Consider the following 14,716-nt stretch of genomic DNA (forward strand, 5'->3'; position numbering starts at 1 on the left):
ATTACATTTTAGACAAAATGAAACCACTTTTGAAGCACAGTCTGTTTTCCTCCCTTCGGTTACATCTTACTGCCTGCTCTAGCAACATTATATGTGGGCAGCAGGTGGCGTAGTGGTTAGGGTTGCTGCTTTTCACAGATGCTGCATAAATGAGCAGTGTTAGTAACTTAACTTTGTAAGTTGATTTAGAAAAAATACCAAATCAATAAACGTGAATGTTTTGTTTGTTATAGAAAGTAGTGACAAGAATGATAAAAGAACTACTGCAGCCGCAATAAATAGAAATAGTTATATTCAGTGTAAAATCCGTAGGATCATACCAAATAATTTGATTTCCCCTCATTCTGATGTGTAATTTGAACTGCGCTCAGAATGGCCAAAGACAAGGGTTTTAACAACCATTTGAGGGACCCATTGAAATCTCTCCAACTCTTAAGGATATATGCGTTTTAAAAGACAAAAAAGGTTTGGTGTGTGATGAGTGGAGGGATATAAGAGAGGATCAGGACCACACACACACACACACACACACACACACACAACTATTCTATCACATTTGTGTGTCAGACCGTCAACCATCTCCCACAAATTTTTGTTAAATGAGAAAAAGCCATATCTGTGATGATGAGTCTGAACAGGCTGTTTCAGTTTCCGTGGGGGGCGCTATGCTAAAAACAGCATCCAGGCCTGAAAGCAAGCAAACCAGGTTATACTCCATTAGGCGCACTTCCTCGAGACGCAGCATCACTGAGAGCATCTCGCTCCGACTCGGACCGCGCTGCGTTACAGCAGTCTGAAGGGTGATCATCGCATCTGGAGCTTCTGATGTGATTTTTTTTTTTTTTTTTTTCCAAATTATGTTGAGTTTTGGCACTGTTCTCCTCTCTCCTAGAAACATCACACCTTCGCAGTACTTTTCTGAAGTTGCCAGGTTTGTGGGGTGGTGTGACGATAATTCCTTGATTTTAAATTAAATGAAAACTGTTGAATTGATCTTCGACCCCACGTCTGTGGGGGATCATAGTCCTGTAACAATACATGGTAATATTATTGAACAGGTTTCTTCATATAAATACTTGGGTCTTTATATAGATAATTTGTTATCTTGGTCTTCTCACATAAACAGTCTGTGTTCTAGATTGCAGCAGAGACTACATTTTTTGTGAAGGTTAAAAGTATTTGGGGTAAATCAGAAAATTCTGTTTCTGTTTTATTAGTCTGCTTTTGAGAGCTTGATGAGATATGGTATTACAGCATAGTTTGGAAACTTGACTGTCCAATCAAAATCGAAACTTGCACGACTAGTGCATACCGCTCTAAAAATCAAGGGGTGGGAAGAGAAAGGACCCACAGGAGTTGTACGAGGTATCTATTTTAAAACAAGCTAAAAAAAATTGCTGCTGATAACACACATATTTTACATGAGAATTTTAACATGTTGCCCTCAGGGAGACGATTTAGGATTTTGATGTGTAAATCAAATTGTTACAAAAATTCTTTTGTGCCAACTGCGGTTAAATTACTGAATAGAGAATTCCAAAACTGAGATTTTACATTGGTATACAGTAGGTTTTTAATATATTTTGATTGTTGCTTTATTTCTTATTTTATTGTATGTCATGGTATGTATTGTTTTATGTGAGTCCAATGTTGTGCGCTGGCCGTGTCATGGTTGTCCAAGACAAATTTCCCAGAAATGGAACAATAAAGTATATTCTATTCTATTCTATTCTCTCTTTCCAGAAGTTCTCTGGTCCAGTTCATTTTTAATCAGGATCTTGACATTTTTCCTTCACAGTTTATCTTGTGAAGAACTGAGATGTATTTTATACCATCATATGAAATATTATTACTAATTTCTAATATTTACTAATATTATTACTAATCTCTGACACCTTCATCTAAGACAAATTTCAGTTGTATATAATCAACTTTACAATGATGTACTTATACCACATGACATTTTTACTATGTCAGATCAGAGTAAGTACCTTGATCAAAGGAACTACAGCTGGAGGATGGATTTGAACCCAGAACCTTCAGATTGCAAGGTGACAGCTGCAACCATTAAAAAACCGGTTGCCCCAAAAAAATGCTGCCATAATGTTTCAAGACTTTTTTTGTATTTTTGTGATTGATTGCTTCCTTGCAGCGAGTTCCTGCTAACTTTGATTCTGTTTCAACGCACATCATTTATAGACATTAATACCACACGCTGAGCTCATCCATTAAAGATCCCTTCTTGACACAAGAGCTATATGTGCCTTTGGATCACATCTTCAGTTCCTCAGTAAGTAGAAGTTCCCTCTGAAAAGTCAACCAAAGGTCTGCGTCCCAAGCATTTGTCTCTCTCTTCAACAGAGAGCAGCCGTAAAATGTCCACATAATGTTATGGTCATGTACTGTGCATATTTGTGGTCTCATCGTGAGAAGAAAAACAAAAACTGTATTAAGTACATGAAAATGAAAAGGATAGCAACTTTTTTTTTTTTTTTTAATGTTTCATATGTAAGGGGGGCGCGGTGGCACAGTGGGTTGGACCAGGTCCTGCTCTCCGGTGGCTCTGGGGTTCAAGTCCCGCTTGGGGTGCCTTGCGATGGACTGGCGTCCCGTCCTGGGTGTGTCATCTCCCCCTCCAGCCTTATGCCCTGAGTTGCTGGGTTGGGCTCTGGCTCCCCGTGACCCCGTATGGGACAAGCGGTTCAGAAAGTTTGTATGTTTTGCACCCATAGTACATAAACAAGGTGTAAATATCAAGCTGCCAGGGGAAAGCTGAAAGAGCTTGCAGAAATTAGACTTCTGCCGAGAGCTGATATCTCTAAGTTCTGCAAAGAAAATCAGAAGAATTTAAAAGTAGTGTATTTTTTTTCACTGCAACATTTGGAAAGAGAACAACTCTTACAGTCATGTGGGAGAAAGCACTTCGACTGCTCCTGGACGTGTTCAACGTAACTACGAAATATACTGTATATTGCCTGCCATTAATGAGGCCTCCAGGGTCAAGCGTAGGGCTGAGAGGCTTTGTTTTCCTGTTTCCACGACGGCATCAAAAACGAACGAGAACATGGTTATTATATTGGCTGCAGTTTAGGAACAGGGACGACCTCATTAACATCAAGGGACGTTCTTAAACTGGGCAACATAACTTCCAGATAAGTTCTGTCATAATTCATAACATTTGGCAGGTCAGTTAGAATTATTCGGTCCTTTGAAATTTAAAAGTGAACATTGCTTCTTTCCTGAGTATAGACTTAAAGTACATAGCATCCATGGACTAGTACGGACTAGTGAGAGATGATCATTTTAAGTAGGTGACTGAATAAATAAACCCAGAAAATTTGGCTTGACAGCGACATAGAACAAATATCTATTCATTAGGTCAGTGAACATATTGGAGATAATTTTTCTTATTTTAAGCAATCCTGTTCTCATTCACAATAAATCCACTAATAAAAAGAGTACGTCAACATAGATAAGGCAGATGCATTTACAGACGGTCTTTATTATAGGAAACCCCAATGTATTTTTTGCAGGTATGTCCTTCTTTATCTCCGACCACGTATCATCATACAACACTTCATCTCCACAGAGGTGTCAATACAAACACAGAGGAGTGCATTTCCGATAAACATCTAAAGTTTAGAATGAGTGCATTTTCATATTTTCATTTTAAAAGTGTCTTTTATAATTATGAATGAGATGCTGTACCTAACAGATATGATTCCCATCCATTATGTAAAAGAGCATGACTACCTTAAAGTAACAGTACATGCCTGACATCAAACATCATTAAAAAAAAAAAACTCAGTCCCCAAAAATCAGGGAATTTAACACAGTGTCCTAAAATATACTAGTTATTGTTACAGCAATAAAACTCACATTTTTGTTTTTCCCCCATTATTAATGGGACAAATACACCTGTTACACACACACACACACAGATCAGCTGAAGCCACTTGTCCCATATGGGGTCATGGGGAGCCTAACCCAGCAACAAGGGGCAAAGGGGGGGGGGATACACCCAGGAGGGGATGCCCGTCTGTCGCAAGGCACCCCAAGCAGGACTCGAACCCCAGACCCACTGGAGAGCAGAAGCTGGTCCAACCCACTGCACCACTGCACCCCAATACCTGTTATACATTATTTCAGTATATACAAGGTTTTTTCTGTATCTAGTATCATCATATTAGGTTTAGTCCATGTGCTCACATTTCACAGTAAAATTATGAATTAACTGACCTTTCTTGTCGAAAGTAAAACTATGTACAATGTAAAACAGCACTGTATTCATAGAGTAGACATAATGAGGAAACCTGAAAGATAAGATAGATAAGAGTTAAAAACAAATATTTATCATTTTTATTCCAAAGAGTGTAAGCGGAAGTCCCAAAGGTCCCACCTATAAAGTCCTTCAGAAGAAATGAGATCACCTTGATCATGGTGCTGCTCCAAAACCTCCTGATGCTATGTATCTGTGTGCAAAGGTATTCTTTGAGGCCTCGAACCGTGGGGACCTTCAGTCAGATATTTCACTCTTAAACTATTAAACAGAGCTGTTACTCTTTTTTTCTGAAGAAACCATGTGAAATATTGCTGAGAAAAGTTGTAACAAGGAGAAACTATTTCATATTAGAGCTCATGCAGTGCTGCTTGTTGGAGCAAAAACAAAACTTGGAAATTTTGCAACAGCAAAACTGGAGGTGAATGAAAGCAGGAATTTTAGAGTTTCAAGAGAAAAAAATCAAGATGACGCCGCTTTGATTCATATCTGACTTTTTCGTGCCTTACGGACCTTGTAGGACAGTATAACTTCATGGCAAGGGCGTCCTTCCCTGTTTCACTTCCCGCATCTATCGCTGGAATAAGAGCACCTTGCAGTCTGGTCAGCGATGAGGTAGTGATGCCGAAGCAAGCGATGACCTGTCCATGTGTGTCCTGCACTTCTGGATCGAGACGGTCCTTCTGGACCTGAGAGAACCCCCTTGTTTCAGCCTGGATCCTAAGAAATTTCACATGTTCTGTTTAGTCCGAAAAGTGTGCGGAGAGTGTGTGACCCAACCCTGGAAGCCCCCCACCCTCCGCCCACCCCCTTTAATTGGCTTAGACTGAACGGTTCAAATTACAAGGCAAATTTGTTCATTAATGAGGACTGGGAGGGGGGGAAGGCAATAAATTGCACAGGAATAATTACAACCTTTAATCTCAGGAGAACGCCAAGCCTGTCTGTAAGGCACCGCATTGTACCAAATTATTACGCTACAAGAAATAATGTGTTTCTCGCTTCTGTTGCTCAGTTGTTGTTTGTACTGGAAAGCTTATTGCCCACCATTGAATTATGTTTTATTGTGTTCTGTCCCAGGCCTTTGTTTCATGAATAGGCTGGAACTAAAGTTAATTTCCTGCCCTTCTCTCTTCGTAATAACATATCTCGGTGCCACTAGGAATCTTAAATAGACCTACCTTCCCACAATTAACTGACCATCATTTTGGAATTTATGGTACTGATTGTATTGGGTTTATGAGCATTAGTGAATTATGACTTATCATGCAGAAGAAGCCCTCAAAAGGAGGCCAGTGTAATGAAAGTCATAACCAGCTTATAAAGACGTCCTCTGTTTGAACTGAAACACCGGAAAAGCTGCACAAGATAGAATTCATTTAGCGTAAAAGCTTTCGTCTTGGAATAATGCTCCAATGGAGTTGCTCGCATTTATTAAAGTCGGATCTTAATGAGCTTGCAACCCCTATTAAATTAGCTGTGCTCAGACATAATAATTATCTCCTCCCAGTGGGCCTTTGTTTTGTTTCATTTCTGAATTCAAGAAAAAATATATGAAAAGGAATTTAATGGAATTAAAAACATAACTGTAATAATTGTAAATCCAAGAGCTTACAGAATGACAAAAGCAATTCCGATACCAATTATTACAGTTTTTGTGCGTCTATAAATTACCCTTCTCTAACGTAAGAAGCCCCAGTTACTCGTGGCTATAACTAAAGCCTCGGTCATGTACTTCACCGTAAATTTGGACCCGAAATCACACCACCATCAGGTCCACGTAACACCCATAGCCCCACACCCTATATGCCCCTCTTTACCTTCAAGTCCTAAGGAATATTTCCCAGCGTCTATAAATAGTTTCCAATTAATCCAGGCTGCAGGCAAAATGAATGGGGTCTTCAACAGAGTCTAATTGGAAAATTCATCCATATCTGAACTAAACTCCATATGGTGGTACTGTACCGAAAAGGAGGAAATTTAAATCCCTTACACTTACTGTACTTTTAGGTTGCATAGTTTGCATATTCTGAGAAATTACACGCAGGTTTGCTTCACTTGTAAGAAAAGCCGCCTGGCAACCAATATTGCGCCTGATTAATGTTTGTAGATAACTCACCACGTGACCTGTTTCATAGCACTTTGCGAAGAGTTGCCGTACTCTTTGGAGAATTCAGCAGGCCTGGGTTTTTGAAAAACTGTATTAAACGCTGTATGTTATGTAATCATTCTGCTGCAGTTCTGCAAACCCTTCTAAAGCTTTACTTTATATCAAAAAGACAGAGTCAACACACTAGTGCTGCCGCCCCCAGCTGTTGCTCTGCAGGAGGAACAGTGCTATTGTGGCAGCGTGGTGATGTCAAAGTGTGCCAAAGTGATGTCACTGTGATGTCACTATGATGTCACTGTGATGTCACTATGTGCTGTGTGTTATAGTTAGGCTGGATTGTTGCAGGCTCTGACAGCTCGCATCCTCCTGTACCAAATTCTGGCCACAATCCCTCCTGTCACCTGTTACAGCTGCTGGACACGCTGTCAAAAGTGTTGCAGCTAGCCACACCCCCTCTATCTCATCTCCACTACTGCAGGCCGCAATTCCTCGTCTCACTTGTTCCAACTGCTGGCCACACCCCCTCAATCAGTTTTTCCTGACAGCTGGCCACACCCCCTCAATCAGTTTTTCCTGACAGCTGGCCACACCCCCTCCCCCATCCTCCCACCATTGCACAGACCAAACACTCGGCCCAGCCCTTGTTTTCTGGCAGCGGGTCACTGGATAATTATATGCTAATTTTCTATTTCACATTCATCCACTCCCACTCAGCATTTACGCCCGTCACCTACATATGTTCAGATTTAACCTGGACTTTGAAAACTATATTCTCCCTAGTTTCTACTATTTAAGTTATGCATGCATCCTGGGCTTCAGCAGCAACAGCAAAATTCAATATTAGATATAATAACTGGTTGTGACTAAGGTGTCCTCTGTGAATATAAATTAATCTGAGTAAGTTGCCACTGTGTCTCTCTAGTTGCACCCGGGCTGTAACCGCGTATCTAAACGTCTATGCCGTGTCGGCGCATTTTAATTATCCCACCTCCATTTGCATATCCCTTGATGTTCTCCCCGCAGGACGGTGTGTTCGCCACCAGCGGTAGGCCCCAGCCCAGCTGACGGCAGAGCCCGTCCAGGTCGGCCTGTCAGGGGGTACCCAAGGTGGCCACGCCCCCTCAACCCTCCCCCACCGGTGCCATCTGCTCGCCAGTTCACAGAACCATTTAGCATCACCCGCAATTCTTACACATGGCAGAGATGTCATCCTCCAGGGGGGAGGGAAAGCAAGCAGAACTGTTTCTTAACACTTTGGACAAGTCTGCGGGGTTTTTTTTCTTCTTTTGAAATGGTAATTGACTTATTCTCATGTGCAACTTCTGAGGGATCCGGGTCTTTGCTCTGAACCGTCTCTGTGAAGCGCATCCCTGACGTGTTTCTCTGCGCCGTGTTCTTGCGGTACATACGGGCCCACGGTGCCCACGCCTGTGAAGGAGCGCCAGGTCTGTTTCAATCCCCACCCGGGTGCCCCTGGTCCACCAGAACAACAACACCCAGACGCCACGTTTGCACATCAGAGGAGCGTGCGCAGGGGTGCTGTCACATGCATGACACGTGAGGTCCGTCGCCAGCATGTGCCGGGTGCTGAGCGAACGTGCGGAGACAGGCTGTGCGAACCTCCAGCGCTCCATCCATCAACCCTGCGAGGGGGAACCCCAGCAGACTGGAAAGCCTCCTTCATCCTTTATTCTTAGTGAAGGTGCCACCGGAGTGTTACTGCGCACGATGCCCAATCTTATCATTCCGGTGCCTTGAGACTGTGATCTCTGGGTCTGAGCGGAACCTCCACCACCGCCCTTCAGAAATCGACATCCCAGCGGCACAAAGCGCAACACAAAAAGATCTTCAGGTCTGTCTGACAGGTTTCATCTCCACACGGAGATTGATCCGGGTTCAGACTCAGTGACAGAACTGACCTTGGCAGTGCATTGTTAAAGCGAATAAAGGTGCGAAGGTTATTGCGACCTCGGGAGACTCCCCCGGGCATCGGCAACATATCGTCCGACCGACTTTGCTCAATATCTTCAGACGCAAAGCAGGAGACATCATCGATTCAGGCAGTTTAAGCAATTAACTCAAGTCTTGTTTGTAATTAAGCAAAGCATTGATTACCCTTTCTTCCTACATCACACCTGACAGTGAGTTCAAGCCAATTAACGACGTAATAGTTATTTCGGGACGATCCGAAGACAGGACATATCAATAGGCGAGGTGCCTGAGAGCACTGCAGGAAACCTCTCTTCTCCTGCAAAGCAGCTCTCAACCCTGGGCTCACAGTAAACAGAGCTGCGAAGAAGTATTTCACTTTCAAAGTTTCTCCACTTTTGCGGCTTTTTCACATTAATCTCGAACAGACCTTTTTGTCAGTTCTAGAAGTATATGAATGGAGCCGCAGATGGAACAGTGACACCCGTGTTGTTTTTATGCCATTTTCTTGGTTTAGAAGGCAAAAATGTGCATTTGTAGGTGTGAAAAACTGCTCATTAACAGCCAGTTAGAGGTTGCACCTTTAGCCGCAATGACCGCAACCAAACACTTCCTGGTGCTGTTGACCAGGGGCTCACAAAGCTCTGGAGGATTTCTGACCCACTCCTTTATGCAGAACTGGCTTAACTCAGCAACATCTGGAGGCCTTTGAGCATGAACAGATCTTTTCAGGTCTTCCCACAGCATTTCAAACAGATCCGGGTGAAAACTTTAGACCCTAACTTTAATTTTGTATTTTCCGACCATTCCGGGGTCAATTTTCTGATGTGTTTGGGATCATTGTCTTGCTGAATGACCCAGCTAAGCTTCAGCTTTAGCTCATGGACTGATGGCCTGACCAAATCTTCCTTTCATCTAGAAATTACAAAGAGGAATTCATGGCTCCTTCAGAGATAGCAAGGCACCCAGGTCCTGCATCTGCAAAATTTCCCCAGACCATCACACTGCCACCACCATGCTGGACTGTCAGTAGGAGGGTTTTACTCTGAAATGCTGTATTTGGATTTCGCCAGATGTAACAGGACCCACGTTGTCCAAAAATGTTCTTCTTTTGATTCACTGGTTTGCAGAACACCCTTCCGAAGGTCTTGAGAGATATCCAGGTTCCTTTTGGTATTCCTTTTACTGAGCAGTGCTTCCCGTGAAGGTGCATTTAATGAGGCACATAACTTCCCGCTCTGAAATTCGCACGTTGAAAGGGCACGGTTTTCAAATTGTAAGGACATTTTGAAGTATATGTCGGACTCCTGAAATGTGTGTAAATCCTACACCTCGGTGTCGCATTTAAAGTATGATCAGGTACTCGGGTAATGTCCAAAAATTTACATTGCAGTCTATTTCTCAGCTTAAATGTGAGTTTGCGTGCCGTACGTTACAATATCCGCAACTGGTTTTCCTCGACTTTTTTCGTTCGTTTCCTTCCAGCTCATGGCTTCATCTGTGATTATCCCGTCAGGTTCTTGTCCTGTTGGCTCTTTTGTCAGTTATAGTTGCAATTTATTTTTGGCCATATTTCTCATAGCGTATTGTGACTGCTATCCATCCGCGTGCTTGATTTGTCTGAGGAGAGGTTCTGAATTCATGTCATGCACGCACGCACTCGCATACATACACACAAACAGACGTAGTATTTTCCAATCCAATATTGTTGATTTTATCCCCTGCTGCGCTCTGCATCGCCTTACAAACAGGATGGGCAGCCCAGGTGAAGACGGGTCTCATTACCCATAAGCCCCTGGGACACGGCTGCGTGACGTTAACGCCCGAATTAACAACCTGCACTGATGGCGATTTCTGAGACGTGCCTTGGAAATAACTCCCACCTGGCGGGAGCTCTGTGCTTCCTGCCTGTGACTGGCTTGTAAATGAATTAAATCACAGCATTTAAGCAGCTGCCAGGCCTTCAGAGTGACTGTACCCTGGATTACTCTGATTACCATGATCTGCCTCAGAGTCCACAGAGAGATTCCTTCTCTTCCTTGCTTTCGATTCATTTTATCCTTGTAGTGACTCCTTTAATACAAATTGCTTATACACTTGTTCCTTAACAAGAGAGGGGTTCTTCAGGAGCTGTTTCTGCTGGCATCTGGAGACATGAACCACAATGAAGTTGCTTTGCATCACAGAGGCTGTTTCGTGCTCTGGTGCAAAGGTGTCCCGCAATAAGGTGATGTACATGTCACTGGAGAAATGCTGAGAAGTTTGCTGCACTTGTTCACTTAGAAGAAGAGGAGACTTGGCACCATATCTGAAAAAAAAAAAAAGAAGCACAACAAGAGAGCCTAAACTACCGTAAATGAAATGCAGGAATCATTACCAGAGATCTACATCACCCAACAGTGTGCATGACCTCCCACCCCAAATCCATCCAGCTGACAGCAGATCTGTTGGAGATCTCTGTTGATTTCATCATTTGCACAACTGCATGTCTTCACCCTGATACTTTACATTAAGCGCATTTCTCAACGGTCCAAGAGCCAAAGGAAAACCACTGAGGGGTTGAATTTGGCATCTGTGACATAGCTAACTGATACCCTCCCTGCTGCCTCCACACCTGAGGATATCTATCTATCTATCTATCTATCTATCTATCTATCTATCTATCTATCTATCTATCTATCTATCTGTAGTGAAAGTGCGCCCCCTGCTGGGAGACTGTTTCACTGTTGGTCCACAGCCCAGTTAACACATTTCAGTGTGTTTCCGCCTGTTGTTCTGAAGGCTGGGAAAGTATCTGCTTTACATCCTAACTGATGTGCTTTGTGTAGCAAAACTGATGATTTGACTCAGGACAGACCATCACCGTTTCAGTATTGTTACATTCATTTGTCATTACATTTATGAATTTGGCAGACCAGTGCATGACCACAGGTCTAGAGTCTATCCCCGCAGCAGAGGGTATACTCTGGACTGGACACCAGTCCATTACAGAGCAATCAGATTTATTTACATTTACATTTACATTTATTTGGGAGGGGGGTGCAGTGGCGCAGTGGCGCAGTGGGTTGGACCGGGTCCTGCTCTCCGGTGGGTCTGGGGTTTGAGTCCCGCTTGGGATGCCTTGCGACGGACTGGCATCCCGTCCTGGGTGTGTCCCCTCCGGCCTTACGCCCTGTGTTGCCGGGTAGGCTCCGGTTCCCCACGACCCTGTATGGGACAAGCAGTTCAGAAAATGTGTGTGTGTGTACATTTATTCATTTAGCAGACGCTTTTCTCCAAAGCAACATACATCTCATGAAAAAATACAATGTGTACATTACATTAGCAGAAAGAGAGACTTAGATGCAGATGCGTGATTCTTACATGCAGTTAGTTTGTTACTTTCCACCATATGAACCCATATTCATCACAAAAGTAGCTGCATAAAGGTTTATCCAAGTAATCGACAATTCCTAATCACATTCATAATGATTTTTTAAAAAAAACATTTACGAATACGTTACACAAGTAGCCGCGTGAAAGTTTATCTGTTATTCAACAGCTATGATCTCAAAGTTACAGAGCATGAACATTTACACACTACATGAACATTAAAGATCATGGGAGAAGTGAGGGCAGAAGAGGTGAGTTTTAAGACCTTTCTTAAATGTAGACAAAGATTCAGCAGTTCTGAGTGAGAGGGGGAGGTCATTCCACCACATCCGAACCAGAATTGAGAACCTCCCTGCTTTTGCTTTTGGACCTTTTGTGCGTGGAACCACCAAGCAGGCAGAGGTGGAGGAGTGTAGCAGTCTGCTAGCGGATGATCAGGTCTTGTAGATATCTGGGAACAGTTTCCTTTATACATTGTAAGCCATAACCAGAGTGTTCAATTTGATCTGGGCAGCTATAGGAAGCAAGTGCAGAGAAATTAGTAGAGGAGATACATGGGAACACTTTGGTAAATCAAACGCAACTCGTGCAGCAGCACTCTGTAGAAGCTGCAAAGGTTTGATGGCAGTAGCAGGAAGGCCACACAGGAGAGAGTTGCAGTAGTCCAGACGGGATGTCACCTGGACAAGTAGTTGGGCAGAGTCTGTTGTGAGGTAGGGACAGATCCTGAGGATGTTATGCAGGATGTATCTGCAGGTCCGGGTTGTGGCTTTGATGTGCTGAGAGAACGATAGACTTGAATCAATCGTCACTCCCAGAGGAGGTAGGTAAAATGAGTGAGTTGTCCAGTTTGATAGAGAGTTCACCACAAGAAGAAGGACCAGGTGGCAGGTGAACAATCTCTGTTTTAGGGCAACTCGTGTCTTTGGAGTGTGGCAGGAAACAAGAGCACCTGGAGGAAATCCATATGAACATGAGGAGAACGTGTGAACTCCACAAAGACTGAGCCGAATTTGAATCCAGAACCCAGGAGCTGTGAAGCACCGGCACCTACGCACTGTGCCACCTCCGCGAACAGTAAAATGAAACCACACCTGCACTGTGTTAAATAAGTTCAGCAAAAAAAGTTGCATCTGTCTCAGTCGTCCAGTTTCCAGTTCATTTAGAGATGAGTAAAAACATCGGATTCTAAAAGCTGGAACTCGGCGATTGCCAAAACTCATTTTCGCATTGAGTCCACGGTGAGGTAATAAGGGACTCAGAGACGAGGACGAGTGCAGAAATGGGACATCATTCTTTACTGTAATTAAATATTGATGGCTGCCTGTAAGTGAAGATGCACATCTCACCTGGGGTCACTGTGAATCGAAAAGGTCCGACCACAATTAATGGGAATGAATGAGAGTAGAACTGAGGTTCCTCACCCCCCCGATCATAATTACCTCAGGCTACCAAATGTGACCATTTACAGCATCCCATTAGGGGATTCGAACTAAGATGCATCTCTCTTTCTGATGTCTCTGCTGACAGGAGCTCGTTGGCCTCAATTCATCTCCTACTTTCCATGTATTTCTAACGCTTTTATTCAAAGCGTCTGTCATCCATTCATACAGGTGGAGGTTTTTCCGATAGGACCCAGGTCATGTAACTTGCTTGGGACTTGAACCAGCAAGCTTCAGGGTGTACGTCTATCAGTCTGTTCATTGCAGTAACGCGTTCAGAGAAACGGAGGCGCTCCCCTGCTTCGGGCTGAGACCCACATGCCGAGTGGCTCTGGTGGAAATGCTGCCTTTCAGCTGTGAAAAAAAAAACAGCAGGAGTCAGTGAGCTGCGTTTAATTTCTTTAAAACATCAGCAGGAGGGTAGAAACACTTCTGCGCTTGGAGCCCAGTGCGCGGTGTTAGCGCGCCCCCTGCCGGAGGTCATCGTACACTGCACCCTTAGACGTACACGTGAAACGCAGTAAAATTACTAATACGTCTCTCATCTTAAACAAGTCACATTTATGTCTGCCTTCTTTAGAATCTTAGCATATTTTATTTTCAATGAGTCCCCAGGAAAGAAGACCACAGTAATTTACTGTATAGAGTAATTTTAAAGCAATCCATCCATAATATTAGGACATTGTCAGCAGAATTTTTACCAAAGCTTGTGACTGTCCGGCCCCCGGGACGAGACTTTGCCCCTGTAGGCAGCTGGACTCATGGACTCCTGAAGGCAATTTGTGTGCAATGAATGACAGCTTCTCACTATAGGTTTTGTTCCCCACAAGTAGGTTTTTGTTCACACGAGTATGACCACAAGTTGACAGAGTGCGTTTTGTACTGTGAAACAACCTTTAGTGAATAAAAAATGCGCCCTAAAACGGAAAAATCAGTTTACTGATTTTTTTTTTTTTTTTAAATTCAGTTGACAACAAGAAACGCAGCGACTTATGTCTCCTTCACATCCACGTGGAAAAGCCCTTGGTGACGAATTTCATCGTTCAAAGGCGGCGCCGTTACTCCGCAATGACCACTAGGGGGCGACATATGGCAAATTACATTGGAGTGACATAAGCTGACAAACTTTAAAGGTTCGAACTGAGCCGGCTCTAAAATGGTATATTTCTGCAGTACTATACACATAAAACATTTGCTTCATTTAGCAAATTTGACAAAATTAGGTAATTTAAAGTAATTTAACAAATTGTTGGACGTTAACGAATAAAATGTCAAAATGGTAAATATGTGGTCCTAACAGCTATGCTGCATCACCAGATTTTAATATTAGAGTTACTGCTTGACTTCATTGGCTGTAAGAGTTTATCGTGATAATATCAACAGATGGTTAGTGGCAATAGATATATTTTATCATTTTCAGAGAGGAAATTACCAGCAATAAAAGACACGGCTTAAAGCCAGCCCATAAGCTGGTAGTGGAGTGGTTAGAGTCACTACCTTTAGCTCCAAAGGCTGAAGGTTCAATCCCCCTCCAGCTCTAGTACCCTTGAGCAAGGTACTTACTCTAAATTGCTCTGATAAAAT

The sequence above is a fragment of the Scleropages formosus genome, chromosome 7 (assembly GCF_900964775.1).
Source record: "Scleropages formosus chromosome 7, fSclFor1.1, whole genome shotgun sequence".
Taxonomy (NCBI): Eukaryota; Metazoa; Chordata; class Actinopteri; order Osteoglossiformes; family Osteoglossidae; genus Scleropages; species Scleropages formosus.